Genomic DNA, 16,077 nt, shown 5'->3' with positions numbered 1-16,077 from the left:
ACTCCACATATTCCATTATTTCATATATTGGATATATTATTTCAATTACTCTGTTAGTTCTATAAAAACATTGAATGTCTTCATATTATTATTACAATAAGAGAGGTAATTGGTTGAAAACTCCAATCTCTAATGTAAACTTATACACGCTTGTACCTGCCCAGGAAGTGGGAAACAGAAGGCAAAAGCATTCTGAAATACTTGTAAAAAGCTAGTGTTGATCTAATCAATTTTTCACATAGAAAACTGAAGTTAATGTATATAATATTCATTATACACAGTATCTTCAGTTTCGTGAAAACATTATTTACCATTGTATACAAGCAAATTCCTTATTTTTACATATAAATTTATTATTTCTTTTGGAACATACAGACTTCCCCCCCCCCACATCCCCAAACAAAATTTTGGGGTACACCACTGTTTGAACAGACAGTGACAAAATGAGCTAGAAGTACCATAAGAATTTTCACACTATGACTTTGGTAGCCAAAGTACCAAAAAAAAATTAACAAGGACAGGAAACATCTTTACGGCAGAAACAACCTAACAATTGTGTAAGAATAAAACACTTAACACTACATTTCAAATCAGATTATTACTTGTTGCATATTGTGCAAAATTTTTACATGCTCCAATTAACTTGATAACCACGTGATAACTTGATGCCCTATTTTTATGGGGTTTGAAATTCACTCTGGAATTTATTCTTGTGCATAGAATAATATTCAATTCCAAACTCTCCTGGCAGAAGACATGGATATTTATTTTGTAATATGCCCCCACAATATTAAATGCAGTAACAATCCAGATGTAGTAGCACCAGTTACATATAATCACTGAACATAATGTTAGACCAAATTTCTACAACAATACATAACAGCAACAGATTTAGCATTAGCATTAACATTAGTAGAGGCATTTGATGCAAGAAAGCAAGCTTATGCAGCATCAGCCAAAAAAAAATAAAAAATAAAAAACATAAATAATAAATAAATAAATAAAAAATAACCACTTCCACTTCACCCCTCTATTCGTTCGAAATACCTGTCCAGCTGAGCCTTAAACTTATTAAGGCTATCAACTTCCATGACAAGGGATGGAAGTCTCTTCCACCAACAAACCACCCGCTGGCTAAAGGCAAATTTCCTCACATCTATCCTACATCTGTCTTTCCTCAATTTGAATTTATGCCCTCTCAGGTGATTATTCTGAGCAAGAATCCCATCAGCATTGAGCATGCTCAAACCATTCAAGGCTTTGTACACCTCTATCAGATCACCTCGCTGGTGCCTAGTCTCCAGACACTGTAATTCGCAAACCTTAAGCCTTTCTTCGTAAGAGCACCCCTTTGTTCAATTCACTAATCTTGTTGCCCTTCTCTGTACTCGTTCCAGCAGCTCTACATCCTTCTTGAAATGAGGCCTCCAGGCCTGTATACAGTACTCTAGGTGTGGCCTGACCATTGCCTTATACAAGGGAATAATCACATCCTTATCCCTGCTAGAAAAATTCCTATATATCATTGACAATACACCATGAGCTATTCTTGCAGCCCGTCTGCACTGCTCAGAGAACTTCATATCTGCCTGCACAACCACCCCCAGGTCCCTTTCATTCTCTACCACTGTCAGTGTAGTACCACAGAGTTGATACGTTGCTCTGGGGTTGCTGTTTCCCATATGTAGCACTTTACATTTGTCGATGTTAAACTTCATTTGCCACCTTTCAGCCCATCTGCTCAACCTTTCCAGATCCTGTTGCAGCAGCACAGTGTCAGTAGTGTCCTTGACAACCCTGCCAACCTTCGTATCTTCTGCAAACTTGGACAGCTTGACATACCATCATCAATATCATTTATAAATACAGAAAACAATAAAGGACCCAATACTGAACCCTGAGGGACTCCACTAATAACATTAGTCCACGATGAGCAGTGTCCATTGATTACCATTCTGTCTTCTCCCCCTCAACCATCCCTTTATCCATAGCAGCAATTTGCCTCCAATACCACACTGCTCCAATTTGTGCAGCAGTCTTCCATGTGCAACAGTATCAAAAGCCTTTCTAAGATCCAAGTATATAATATCAAAGTTATTCCCTGCATCCAGTTCTTTTGTGACAGCATCATAGTATCCAATCAAATTGGTCAGGCAACTTCCCTTTACAAAACCATGCTGTGTCAGAGCTATAACTGAAGTCTTGTCTAGATGATCCTGCAGTGCTTCTTTAATCAGTTCTCCATTAATTTTCCTGGAACAGAAATTAAACTCACAGGTCTATAATTACTTATGTCAGCCTTTGATCCTCCTTTGTGAATTGGGGTCACATTTGCACAATTCCAGTCTATGGGTACCTCCCCTGAGTCCAAGGAAGCTCTCATAATTATGGCTAAGGGTTTGCTTACTTCCTTTGCTGCCTCCTTTAATATAACTGGATAGATCCCATCCACCCCAGGTGCCTTTCTTGTGTTTATCTTCAACAATTTCTCCTTCACTTTACTCTGTTATTACAAGATTATCTAGGTTACTGCCAGAGTTGAATACACCTCTGGCATTCCCCTCGCTGAATAACTCCTCATGTGTGAATGTCGATGCAAAATATTCATTTAGTTTGTTAGCTACCTGAGCAGGATCATCAACAGTTTAACCATCGATATCAAGTGGACCAATCTGATTCATCCCCTTCTTTATAGAGTTCACATAAGTAAAGAACTCTTTGCTGTTTTTCTTTCCATCCTTTGCCAAAGATTTCTCGTAATCTGCCTTCGCCTGCCCAACCTCCTTTGTAACTTGGTTACAGATCAACTTGTATCTATCATAAGCTTCTATGTCACGTGTTAATTTGTATGTATCCCATGCATTTTTCTTCTCTGCTATATGTATCATTAGTTCATCTGACATCCACGTAGGCCTAAACCTTGAACAATATTTCTTAGTTGGTATGTAAAGCCTGGTAGCCACCAAGATTTGTTCCTTGAATGCTTCCCATTTTGAATTTGCTGTTGGTAACATCATCAGTTGGTCCCACTGTATAGAATTTAAATACTGTCTCAGTCCATCGTAGTCACATTTACGAAAGCAATAACCCTTCCCTTTACCCCTAATGGTAGTTACCTCTTTGAGTAAATCCCACTTCAGCACATTGTGATCACTGCCACCTAGTGGTTCCTTTACCTGCAGATTCTTAATGCATGAAGAATCACTACTGATAATGAAATCAAGAGTATTACTCCCTCTAGTTGCCTCCCGAACATGCTGATGTAGAAAACAATCATCCAATAAATCCACAAAAGCCTTGCTAGTGTGTGAGTGACCAGCCCCCAAATTCCAGTCAATATCTGGGAAATTAAAATCCCACATTATAAGACTCTCTGATTTACTGGCCCATTCTATTTCCCCGTACAGTTTCTTATTATACTCATCCGAGTCATTAGGCCTATAGCACACTCCTACTCTCAATTTAGATCTCCCAATGCTTATGTCACACCAAACTGACTCGACACTGCACTGTCCAGCAATGTCGACTGGCTTCACTTACTTGGATTTTATGTATTTCTTAACTAATAGCATAACCCCTCCTCCCTTCCTATCCTTTCTGTAGACATTGTACTCCCCAAATACCAGTTCTGCATTCCTTATATCTGTGTGACACCACATCTCTGAAATCCCCACAATATCTGCCTTTGATGCTTTGAGCAATAACTCAAATTCATCAAATTTATTTACTAAACTCCTAGCATTGGTGTACATGCAAGTATACATGCATCTATTCTTTTTCTTCGCTACCCTAACACAACCTATGTGTTTATTTGTACCCCAATGATTCCCAGCAGTCTCTGAAATATCCTGCATCTTATTTTCCAGGCTGCGGCTCATTCCAATAGAAGCAGTGCAAGAATCCCTTTCACCTCTGCCAGTGGCTACTGTTAATCTATTAGTCCTTGTATCCCCCAAATCTAGCAGTTTTCCGACCCACCTAACACTGCCTTGATAGCATCAGCAAACATTCTTGCACCCCTTCTATTTAAGTGTATCCCATCCCTGTAGAAGCAGTCTCTCCTGTTAACAAGTACAGACCAGGCTGAAAAAAATTCTACCCCTTGAGCCTTGCACAATCTTTCCAGAGCCGAATTGATCGGCAGGGGCTCTCATCATATACTCCCTCCTATCGTGTCTGGGCAGAATTGCAGACAATTTCAAATTCAACCCTAATTCACGGCTTTTTTTCAACAGTGACCTGTACTTGTTAACTTCAATCTCTAAAGCTGAACATCTGATTGGGCTAGTTTACTTTATCAGAGCAATAACAAGTGCAAAAGTTTTATCATCATCTGTAATTAAAATAATAAGTAAAACGCTACTGAGTTTGAATACAACATTCTAAACAAAGATCTCAAACTTTAGACTACACCTAAAAAGGGTTCAAATATCTGATGTCTTCACCCAACTTCACTCAGTTCACTAAATGAAAACAAAATTCTCACAAATAAATGCAATAAAAATAGATCTACATAAATAAATTAATTATAAATTTCAATTTATTCATGATAGAGCCAAGACCAGAAGATTTTATATATATTCATTGTGACTGTATACCCATTGAATTAAGTGGAGCCAGATTTTTTTTAAACCATAACAGTTTACAAAGGGCCATGCAATTTTTGAGGTAGAATATCACATGAAAGCAGGGACACTGACTCTCTTTACAAGTTACTACTGTGAATTGCAAGATTCAAAAAAAGACCAGTGTTTTGCTATTTTATTCACTTAATTGTCATATTATATTGTACTTTATAAGTCCTTGAGGTTGTCACAGACATTCTCTCAGATATGCCAGACAAGCTGTACTTGCCACCTGGGAGTCTAAAACGTTGATGGAACTGATATTCGGGTGACACTCAAGTCAAGGGGACCCAATTTTAGCAAAGTCCGGACGGTCTGTGACAGCCAAATCCTCTGCTTGCACCTTCACGATGATGGGACTATTAGTAATCCTGGCTATAACCTCCATGCACAAGTACATGGTGGGTGACCACCCAGGTGTGAACCAACGTAAGCAGGGGTCGAGGTGTGGCGCTCAAACCACATGGAGGAACGCCGCCCCTCTATGTTACCAGGCAGTACTAGGTGGTAGATGACTCTCATCAACCGGTGAAATACCACCACTTTGCTTATTGAAGGCTTGAAGTGGTGGAACCCATGTTTAGTCTCTAGAGCTAAGTTCCGGTCAACCCTTCTCTATCTCTTCCATCATGCAGTATGATTGATGACTTTTGAGGTTATGATGAACGTCGTACCGAGATCCAATATTCCTTACATTTTGAGGGTACAGCTCTAAAACGGTGTTCGCAGGCTGGCCGCTAGTTAGTACACTGGACCGAACCTATTGGTAACGCTCTAGGAGGTTTCCGGATCAGCTAGTGTATAGTCTTGCTACTTCTACTCTGCCAGTTAGTGACTGGAGGGAGTCCGAGTAGTGTGTATGCGGGAAGCATTGTCGAGGCCACGTTATGTAAAGGATCTGGGTATATTCTTACGACGTGTATGCCATATCCAAAAATTTCATTACTTCATACAGCATGTCCCACCCACTTTTTCTTACTATTGAATACACCATGAATTGTCAAACTAATAGAGCAAGCTTATCTGCGAAAAGATCTAAACCTCCCAAGCACTTCCTAATTCATTTCACAAATATACGTGGTCTCAATTCTAATCTCAACGATGTCCATTTCCACTTGCAGTCTGCGAAACCCCATGTACTTTTTCTGACAGAATCTCAGTTATTGGTTGATTCAACTACTGCTCATCTCAGATTCCCAAATTATTCGCTATATGATTGCTTTCGCCTCAAAGGTGGTACTTGTGCATATGTCCGTTCTGATATTCCCTGTCAGAGACTTGGCAATTTGGAATCTCCTCTCTTTGATCTTCTCTGGCTTAAAATCTCTCTACCTCACTGTGTCAAATTCATCTGTTGTCTCTACCGTTCTCCCAACTCCACTAATCACTTGGAGCTCTTTGACTTCCTCTCTTTGCAACTTGACTTTCTCCAGTCCAACTTTCCTAACAGTGAGGTAATTTTCCTTGGTGATTTTAATGTTCACAACTCCAACTGGCTTCCGTTTTCTAGTCACACCGACCCAGCAGGTACCGAGATGCTGAGGCTTTTGCAATTACTAATGATCTTGCACAGATTGTTCATTTACCTACAAGAATACCGGACGATCCTAATCATACAGCCAATACACTTTATCTTTTTCTCACAAACAACCCTTCTAAGTACACAGTCTAAGTGAGAGGTCCTTTAGGCACTTCAGATCACAACTTGGTGATTGTCTCTTCTCCAATGGAACCTTTATCTCATGGCTATTCCCAACCTTGTGTTGTTTGGCATTACAAGAATCCGAAATGGGATGGTCTGTGAGATTTATTTTCTTCTTTTTCTTGGCCGGATTACTGTTTCAAAACTTCTGATTTCAACGTTTGCTCAGTTCGTGTCAGTGAAATTATTCTTGCAGGAATGGAATCCTTTATCCCACACTCCAATTTAAAATCTCGTCCTTTATCTAAACCTTGATTTTCCAATAAATGTGCTAAGACTGTTCAAGAGAAGAATGTTGCATATTGTAATTGGCTTGTTTCTAATTCTTCAGTTTCATTTTCTGCCTACACCAAAGCTCGCAACAACAGTAAAACAGTTATTAATCAGTCCAAACTAGAGTTTGAACAGGCTAAGAGTAGAAAACTTGTTTCTTGCCCTAATGGTAGCCGAGCATTCTGGTCTCTTGCCAAAGCTATTGGCCGCAACTTTTGCCCATCTCTGCTCCCACCTCTGCCCAAACCAGATGGTTCTGTTGTCACTTCAGCCAAGGATAAAGCTGACCTGCTAGCATCCCATTTTACTTCCAGCTCATGTATTAATGATCTTGGTAAAACACCTCCCACCATTCCCAACACGCTCCATTCAATGCCTCCTGTGGTCTTCCATCAAAAGGATGTCAGAAGGATTTTGACAAATGTTGATGCTAAGAAAGCTCCAGGTCCCGATGGTATTTCTCCACTTGTTCTCAAAACCTGTGCTCCTGAACTTACTCCTATTCTTTTATGGCTTTTTTTCACTTTCCTATTCCAAAGCTGTTTTTCCTTCTGCTTGGAAACTTGCTCATATCCAGCCAGTTCCTAAAAAGGATGACAAATCCCTCCCATCCAATTATCATCCCATTGCAATTACTTCTACTCTTTCTAAAGTAATGGAGAAATCAATTAACCGCCAACTCTTAAACTATCTAGAAACCTTCCGTCTGATCAACGATCGCCAGTATGGATTCCGTCAGTGTCGATCCACTGGTGATATTCTGGCTTATGTTACCCATTTATGGACTAATCAATGGAAAAGTTCAGTGAAACACAAGCAGTTGCTCTTGACATCTCAATGGCTTTCGATCGTATTTGGCATAAAGGTCTTCTAAACAAGCTTCCATCTTATGGTTTGCCAACTGTTTTTTGTAATTGGTTATCCAGTTTTCTCTCTGATCGTTCACTTCGGGTGATGGTAGATGGCTCTCCGTGTTCTAACTTCTCCACTAATGCCGGTGTCTCTCAAGGTTCAGTTTTTCCCCCCACTCTTTTCCTCTTGTATATTAATGACCTTCTTCCATTGACTGGAAATCCTATCCATAGTTTTGCTGATGATAGTACATTGCATTCCACTTTCCATTTTGAGAAACCTTGTCCTGCTCAATCAGCTTCAACTTCTCGAAAATCTACTACCAATTCCTTAAATGCCAATCTCCAGGTAATTCTCCAGTGGGGCAAAGACAATTTAGTTGATTTCAATCCTTCTAAAACTCAGTTTTGTCTTATATCTCGCAAAAAGGATTCTTCTGCTCCTATGCTTATCTTTGGTGACACTCCAATGTCTAGGCAAAATGATATATCTCTTTTGGGTAATCCCCAAAAGAGATATATCAGGATTACAAATATTGCTTCCTCTGCATCTAAAAAACTTGGTTTTCTCTTTCGCTCTCGCCGTTTCTTTTCTTCCAAACAGCTGCTCACTCTGTATAAATCGCAAATCTGCCCTACCGTGGAATATTGTTCTCACATTTTGGGTGGTGTCCCCAAAACCTCTTTCAGGCTTCTTGATTCCATTCAGAAGAGGACAGTTTGGTTCATCTCTAACAGAGTCTCTCCACTTGCTCTCTCATAGACGTACTGTTTCTGCTGCATGCCTCTTCTACAGATATTTCCATGAGCACCATTCTTCTGAATTGGCTTCTATAATTCCCGCTCTCTCTTTCAAAACAGTCTGAACATGTGCTGCCACCAGCTAACATCCGTTTACTGTCCAACTTCAAACTCACAGAACCAACTTTTCATCTTCCTCGTTTATTCATTCAACTGCGTTTTCTGGAACAACCTTCCTTCATACGTATTTCCTGAAAATTGCAGTCTACAGAAGTTCAAGTCCAATGTCAACAAATATCTTCTTTCGTCTTCTCAATCTCCAACCCAAGCACTGTACTAAGTACTATAGGTTCTAATACCTCTTGTGTTTGGGGTTTACATAAAAAAATAAATAAATAAAATAAAATGGTCTTGCAATAGCTAATAATAACCAGACTAAATAGTAATTAATTGAAAAAAAAAATACATATGGCAGATACAAAGAGAAAGGAATCTTCATTAACATATACATACTTCCAAAACTGTAGGGGTATCGTTGAAAATCTCAATAAACTTAAAATACAGGTAAGCCAATCTGATTTTGATATTTGGATCCTTACAGAGACCTGGCTTACTCCTAACATCTTAGACTCTGAAGTTTGTCCTCCAAATTTTCAAAGCATCAGAAAAGATAGGGTAAATAAAAAAGGGAGTAATGATTATACTCCACCAAGAAATAGTCATCTCAGATATCATCCCCTTAGCTGATATTGAAGGTATCCACATCTAAGCTAAAAGTGGTAACAAAATAGTGCAACTGGTAGCAATTTATCTACCAGCCCCAGTAAAAAAAAACCATATCAAAAAAAACTTCAGCAGGGACTAGAATCCATACTTGTTTCCTCCAGGAGAGATGTTAGGACAATAGTCATGGGTGACTTTAACATTCAATATGAAAAGGAAGACTCTAATACCAAAAATACCTACTTATTGCAGTTTCTGAAAGACATGTTCTTGAGGCTGAATTTAAAATAAAAATGCAAAATAGCAACCAGAAAAGATAAACTCCTTGACTTAGTATTCCCAAATTTTGAGATATATATTATGTCACCAATTACTTCTTCTCTGATCATCAAGCAGTAAAGCTTGAATTTGACCTCAAAACTAAACAAATCAAAAATGAAGTCAAGCAATGCTTCTATAACTTTCGGAATGCCCCATGGGATAAACTGAGAAAAGAAATTACAAACACTAACTAGCAAACTTTCTTTAATCTTGAAGATCCTAATTTGATCTTGGATGCACTTTATGACTAACTATATTCGATTATCAAAAATAATATACTCATTAGCCTCTCAAAGTCAAACACTAATAAATTTCCTATGTGGTTCTCTAAAAGAATAATTCAATTACTTAGAAAAAAAAAAAAAAAAAAAAAAATGTTCATTTGAAAAAAAAAATACGCAGAAACAAGACTTTTATATCCAGTTCTCCAACTTTAGAAGACAGATCAACACAGTATCAATCTGGCTTACCAGAATTATTTATCCAATCTACAAAATGCAGTGCTGAACTGTCATGATACGAGATCCTTCTGGAAGAACTGAAAGATGGGAAATAAAAACCATAACCATGCTAATAAAATGGAAGCTATCAACTTAGAATACTTTGCTAAATATTACTGTGACCTATATACTAAAAAACATGATCATAATAGTAAGTTGGACAACAACTCCTCCATATGTTACAGTGATATTTTGACACACTTTGAAGTTAATCCTAATATACTTTTGAATACCCTTAATAAGTTTAAATTAAACGATGACAAAAAACACTGGGATATATTCCCATGGCCTTTTAGAAACACTGTTTTGTGGTCCTGCATTCTGATGTCCACTTGTTGAGTAGACATCCAAGATAGCTGTGGCTGATTGCTATCTTCAAAAGAGATTATTTCCATCAAATTCAAAGAACACCACTATTACTCCATTATTTAAAAAGGGTGCAAAAGATAACCCAGTCTCCTTTAGACCCATGCACAAAGCAAATCCATTAAGAAAGATTATTGAAAATACTAAATATACAGTACTCAGTTATGTGGTTTTGTTAAGAAAAAATTCAGCCACATTCATCATGGCTTCCTTATGGGCAGATCACCAGTGACCAACTTACTATCCTTAGAGCATAATATTAAATATGCACTTGACAATAACAACAAAACAGATATCATATATCTAGACTTGCAAAAAGCCTTTAATTCAGTCTTACACAATTTACTCTGTCTTAAATTTAATCACTTTGGAATATTAAGTAATACCTTCTCACTAATGGTAGACTTTTTCTATAACAGAAAAAGTAGAGTCCAATATGAAGGAAACAATTCCTCGACTTTTCCTATCCAAGGGGGGGGGGATTGGAAGAGAGATTAGCCACTATTGCATTATGAGTTGCAAATAATGGACTAACAGTGAACTTGGACAAATGCTGCAATTTTGCTATTGCAGACTATAAAAAAAAAAAAAAAGCATAAAATTAAATATCCCTACAAAATTGATAATCAGATAATAAAAAGGGTACAAGAGGTTTCGGACTTGGGAGTATGGTTTTCTTCCAAGGGAACCTTTAATATACCCATCAATAAGACTAATGTAAAAGCCTCCAAGTCTCTTGGATTACTTAAAAGAGTATGTTTAAATTTTTCCAACATACAACTTATAAAAACTGCAGGTACAATGATTATCAACCCGATACTTGAATACAATGTACAATGATTATCAACCCTCTGCTTCAGAGATTTGGAATCCTCATACAAAATACTCATCAAACAACTGGAACATATTCGGAAATCCATTATTAGGTTTTTAGTGTACAAGTCTAGGTTCCATATTGATGCAAAGTCATATTATGAACTGTGCACTCACTTCAAGATGGTACCTCTTTCAAAGAAGGGCTGTGGCTGATTGCAAGTTCCTTATACTTCTCATGACTGGAAAGTTGGATGCCCCAGAGAGCTACGCTGCCTGAACAACTTTAGCTGCCATCCAAGAGCTTTGGGAAAACATGACCTGCTTGCATTACAGCCATTCAGAACTGATCATTTAAAATTTAACTACTTCAATAGAACAGCGAGACTACTAAATGAATCTAATATAGATATTCTATCTGAAGGTATCAATATTATAAATAGGATGCATCAAGGTTTTATTTTCGAAAACTGAAAAAGTAATCCCTAACTCATATCCTGGTCTCTCTCATAACTCATGAAATCAAAATGTAGGTATCTAATGTGGATTTCCTTCTTGAATGAGGAAAAAAATAAATAAATAAAATAAAAAAAAATAAATAAAAAATAAAAAAATAAAATAAATCAATATATTAACAAATAATAATAAATGCTAATCATTCATAGTTATTTTTTAAATTATGATCAAACAAAAACACTTATTCTCAGCATTACGTTGTTTTTCTAATTGCAAATCTATTCTTGTAATATATGATTATATTCTATTTATTTATTGTTTGTAAATGTATCTGTATAATTATTAGTTATTTTCCTCCTCTGTAAGGCTCAGGCTGTATTTGGACTAATAATAAAAAAAATCAAAAAAATCTTATAACGGGAGAACTTAACTTTCCAGATATTGACTGGAACTTGTGGGATGGACACACTAGCAAGACTTCTGCTGATTCATTTGATTACTATTTTTACAGCAGCATGTTCGAGAGGCAAACAGAGGGAGTAATACTCTTGATCTGATTATTAGCAGTAATTATTCTTGCATTAAAACATTACAGATAAAGGAACTAGGTGGCAGTGATCACAATGTATTAATGTGGAATTTACTTAAAGATGTAACTACCATCAGGGGTAAAGGGAAGTGTTTTTGCTTTCGTAAAGAAGACTACAATGGTCTCAAACGGTTTTTAAATGCTATACAGGGGGCCCAACTGATGACATTACCAAGAGCAAACATTCAAGGAATTAATCTTGGAAGCTACTTGGTAGTAGTAGTAGTAGTAGCATGTGATGCAAGAAAGCAAGTGTATGAGCTTATGCAGCATCAGCCAAAAAAAAAAAAAAAAAAAAACACACCATTCCCTCCAAATGCCTGTCCAGATCCTCCTTAAATTTATTCAACCTATCAACTTCCACAATGACAGATGGAAGTTTGTTCCAGTAATTAACCACCCGCTGGCTAAAGGCAAATTTCCACACATTTATTCTACATCTGTCTTTTCTTAATTTGAATTTATGCCCCCTTAGGTTCGTAATCTGAACAAGTGGAAGGATCCCATCAGAATTCAGCGTGCTCAACCCATTCAAGGCCTTATACACCTCAATCAGATCACCGCACAGGTGCCTAGTCTCCAGCCACTGCAATTTGCAGAACTTAAGCCTCTCTTGGTAAGAGGATCCCTTCATTCCCCTCACCAATCTTGTTGCCCTTCTCTGTACATGCTCAAGTAAATCTACATCCTTCCTAAAATGAGGCCTCCACCTGTACGCAGTACTCAAGGCGTGGCCTGACCATTGCCCTGCTAGCAAAATTCCTATATATCATTGACAAAAACCACATGACCCACCCTGGCAGCCTGTCTGCATTGCTTAGAAAACTTCATATCTGACTGCACAATTACTCCCAGGTCTTTTTCATTTTCTACCACCGTAAGCGTAGTACCACACAGTTGGTATGTTTCTCTGGGGTTACTTCTACACATATGCAGTACTTTGCATTTGTCAAGGTTAAACTTCAGTTGCCACTTCTTAGCCCATCTGTCCAAATTATCTTAGTTGGTTTTTCATACCAACTAAGAAATACCCAATTATTATTATTATTACTACTAGTCATATAGTGCAAGGAAGCCTGAGGCTTATGCTGCACCAGCTAAAAAAAAATTACCAAGTTACCCAGAGAGAGAGAGAGAAGTAAAAGGGAATCACCAAGAAAGAGAAGAATGATGATATCCAGCTCAGGAACCTGGGTGTGCCAAGTCCATACTCACCAGATGTGAGCCCCTGGGGTATGGATGTCAGATGAACTGATGAGACTCGTAGCAGAGAAGAAAAATAAATGAGATGCATAGAAATTTTATCAGGCAACGCCGAAGTCTTAGGTAGATATAAGCTAATCTGTAATCATCACAAAGGAGCTTAGGCATGTGAAGGCAGAAACAAGAAATCATTGGCAAAGGATGCAAAGAAAAACAGTAGACTTCTTTATTTATGTAAACTCTAGAAGGAAATGGATGAATTAGATTGGTCCACTTGATATCAATGGTTTGACTGTTGATGATCCTGCTCAGGTGGCTGACAAATTGACTGAATCTTTTGCATCTCCATTCACACATGAGGAGTTATTTATGGATAGGAATGTCAAAGGTTTATCAAACCTTAATAGGGAGCTAAAGGATTTTGTAATAACTGAGAGCAAAATGGAGGTGTTATTGAACATAAGAAAGGCACCTGGGGTGAATGGGATGTATCCAGTTGTATTGAGGGAGGCAGCAAGGGATGTAAGCAAACATAATCATAAGAGCATCCTTGCATTCATGGGAGGTCCCCACAGACCGGAGATGTGGGAATGTATCCTCTATTCACAAAAGGGGATTCTAAGGGTGACATGTGTAATTACAGACCTGTTAGTTTAACTTCTGTTCGGGGGAAAATAATGGGGTCACTGGTTAAAGAAGCATGGCAGAATAATCTAGACAAGACTGCAGTTATAGTTCAGACACAGCATGGGTTTTTTGAAGGTAAGTCTTGTCTGACATTTGCTTGGATACTATGATATGGTCACAAAGGAACTGGAGGCCAAAAATAATTTGGAATTCAGTATATGGATTTCTTTCCTGAAATTCATATATATGGATTTCAGGTAAGCTTTTGATACCTGTTGCACATGATGGACTGCTGTACAAATTGAAGCAGTATGGCATTAATGGCAAGCTGCTGCTATGGATAAAGGGATGGTTAAGTGGAAAAGGACAGAATGGTAATCAATGGCCACTCCTCATTGTGGACTGTTATTAGTGAAGTTCCCCAAGGGTTCGGTATTGAGCCCATTGTTGTTTTCTATATTTATCAATGATATTGATGAAGGTATATCAAGCTTAACGTCCAAGTTTGCAGACAATATGAAGGTTGGCAGGGTTGTTAATGACTGTAATGACAGCATGCTATTTGCTACTGCAACAGGATCTAGAAAATTTCGGCAGATGGGCTGAGAGGTGGCAACTGAAGTTCAACATTGATAAATGCAAAGTACTGCATATGGGTAGCAGTAATTCATTTTGCATTACTATACTCAGAGCAGTGCAGAATGAAAAAAGACCTGGGGCTAATTGTGCAGTCAGACATGAAATTTTCTGACAGTGCAGACAGGCTGCCAGAGCATCTCACGGGGTTTTGTCAACGATATACAAGAATTTTGCTAACAGGCATAAGGAGGTGATTATCTGTTTGTATAAGACAATAGTCAGGCCATACCTTGAGTACTGCATACAGGTCTGGAGAGGCCTCATTTTAGGAAGACTGTAGAGCTGCTTAGCATGAATTGTTGAGGAGGCTTCTATCCTGCAGTGAGTTGATAATGGCTGCAGTTTTAGAGCTGCTGGAATGAGTAAAGAGAAAGGCAACAAGATTAATGAGGGAAACAAATGTTCCTCTTATCAAGAAAGGCTTAAGTTCTGCAAATTGCAGTGTCTGGAGAGTAGGCACCTGCGAGGTGATCCAACTGAGATATATAAAGTCTTGAATGGTTTGAGCAAGCTCAATGCTGATGGGATTCTTCCTCTTGCTCAGATTACAAACCTGAGTGGGCATAAATTCAAATCAAGGAAAGAGTTGTAGAATAGACGTGTGGAAATTTGCCTTTAGCCAGCGAATGGTTGACTGCTGGAACAAACTTCCATCTGTCATTGTGGAAGTTGAGAGCTTTATAAATTCATGGAAGAACTGGACGAACTTTTGGAGCAAATGGATGAGTGAAATGGGAAGTTTTTTTTTTTTTTTTTTGGCTGCTGCTGTAAAGATTGCTTTCTTGCATCACGTAACTCTACTAATGCTCCTCTCAAAATGTGGAAGGGGAATAGAATTCCTGCTGAAGTGGGGGGGAACCTATAGAAATGGTTATATAAACTCAATAAGACATCCCAAAGAGACTTGAACAAAACAAAAACAGTGATTCATTTTCTCTATGTCAGAGCAGTAGCACTAGTCCTCAGTACCCCCTTCCCCTACAAAAAGTCCTGGATGCATTAATTCCAATACTGCAAGGCTTACCAACTGCAAAAGAGATTTTATTGCACCATAACGACCTAAAGTCCAAGGAAGGCAAACCAAATTTCAAAAAAACAAAAAAAAAAAAAAAAAAAATCTGGCTACTAACAAAATGTGAAGCTTTGACTTTAAAAAGTAATCGGTTAGGGTATGGGTATCAACTTCCGCTGAACAACTTGCACTTGAAACCTTAATACTCACCTGGAAAATGCACAATTAATTTTGAAAGATGAAAGATTAGCCAGTTGATCCAAGTAGCCCAAAGATCTTCCTCTTTCTTTTTCTTTTTTTTTTTTTTTTTTGAAAAAAAAAAGGGGGGGGGGGGCAACTAAAATGGTATAGGCTTCCAATTTCTGGAAAAGTCTGTTTAGCAATAGTTTGATAATGCTTTGTTTTGAAGAAAATATCTGTGGTGATTTTAATATTTTAAAATGGGGTTACACAGCATATACCCAATCTTGGTAGTTTTTTAAAAGTGAGTCCAGAGCGGGAGAAAAAAAAGAAAAATTAACATGGCAATTTTCAATGGCCCACGACAACCATGTCAAAGTTCCAAAGATGTCTTTGACCCATTTTGAATAACCAAACCAATAATATTATCACAACTCGTGCAGTGAATTTATAAGT

General features: G+C 37.9%; 1 protein-coding gene across 1 annotated transcript in view; it reads right to left on the bottom strand.

Annotated features, from left to right (window-relative positions):
* The window catches only part of LOC150083010 (uncharacterized), a 134,561-nt gene extending 118,816 nt beyond the window's left edge, over positions 1 to 15,745 (bottom strand). Inside the window, exon 1 of the mRNA XM_090376976.1 lies at positions 15,652 to 15,745. The gene's annotated coding sequence lies outside the window, so the exon portion shown is untranslated. The remainder of the gene's footprint in view (positions 1 to 15,651) is intronic.
* Positions 15,746 to 16,077: the final 332 nt, after the last annotated feature.

This window comes from Mastigoproctus giganteus, chromosome 7 (assembly GCF_048544385.1).
Source record: "Mastigoproctus giganteus isolate SK-2022 chromosome 7, ASM4854438v1, whole genome shotgun sequence".
NCBI classification, from domain to species: Eukaryota; Metazoa; Arthropoda; class Arachnida; order Uropygi; family Thelyphonidae; genus Mastigoproctus; species Mastigoproctus giganteus.
This window is presented reverse-complemented; position numbering and strand designations above follow the sequence as displayed.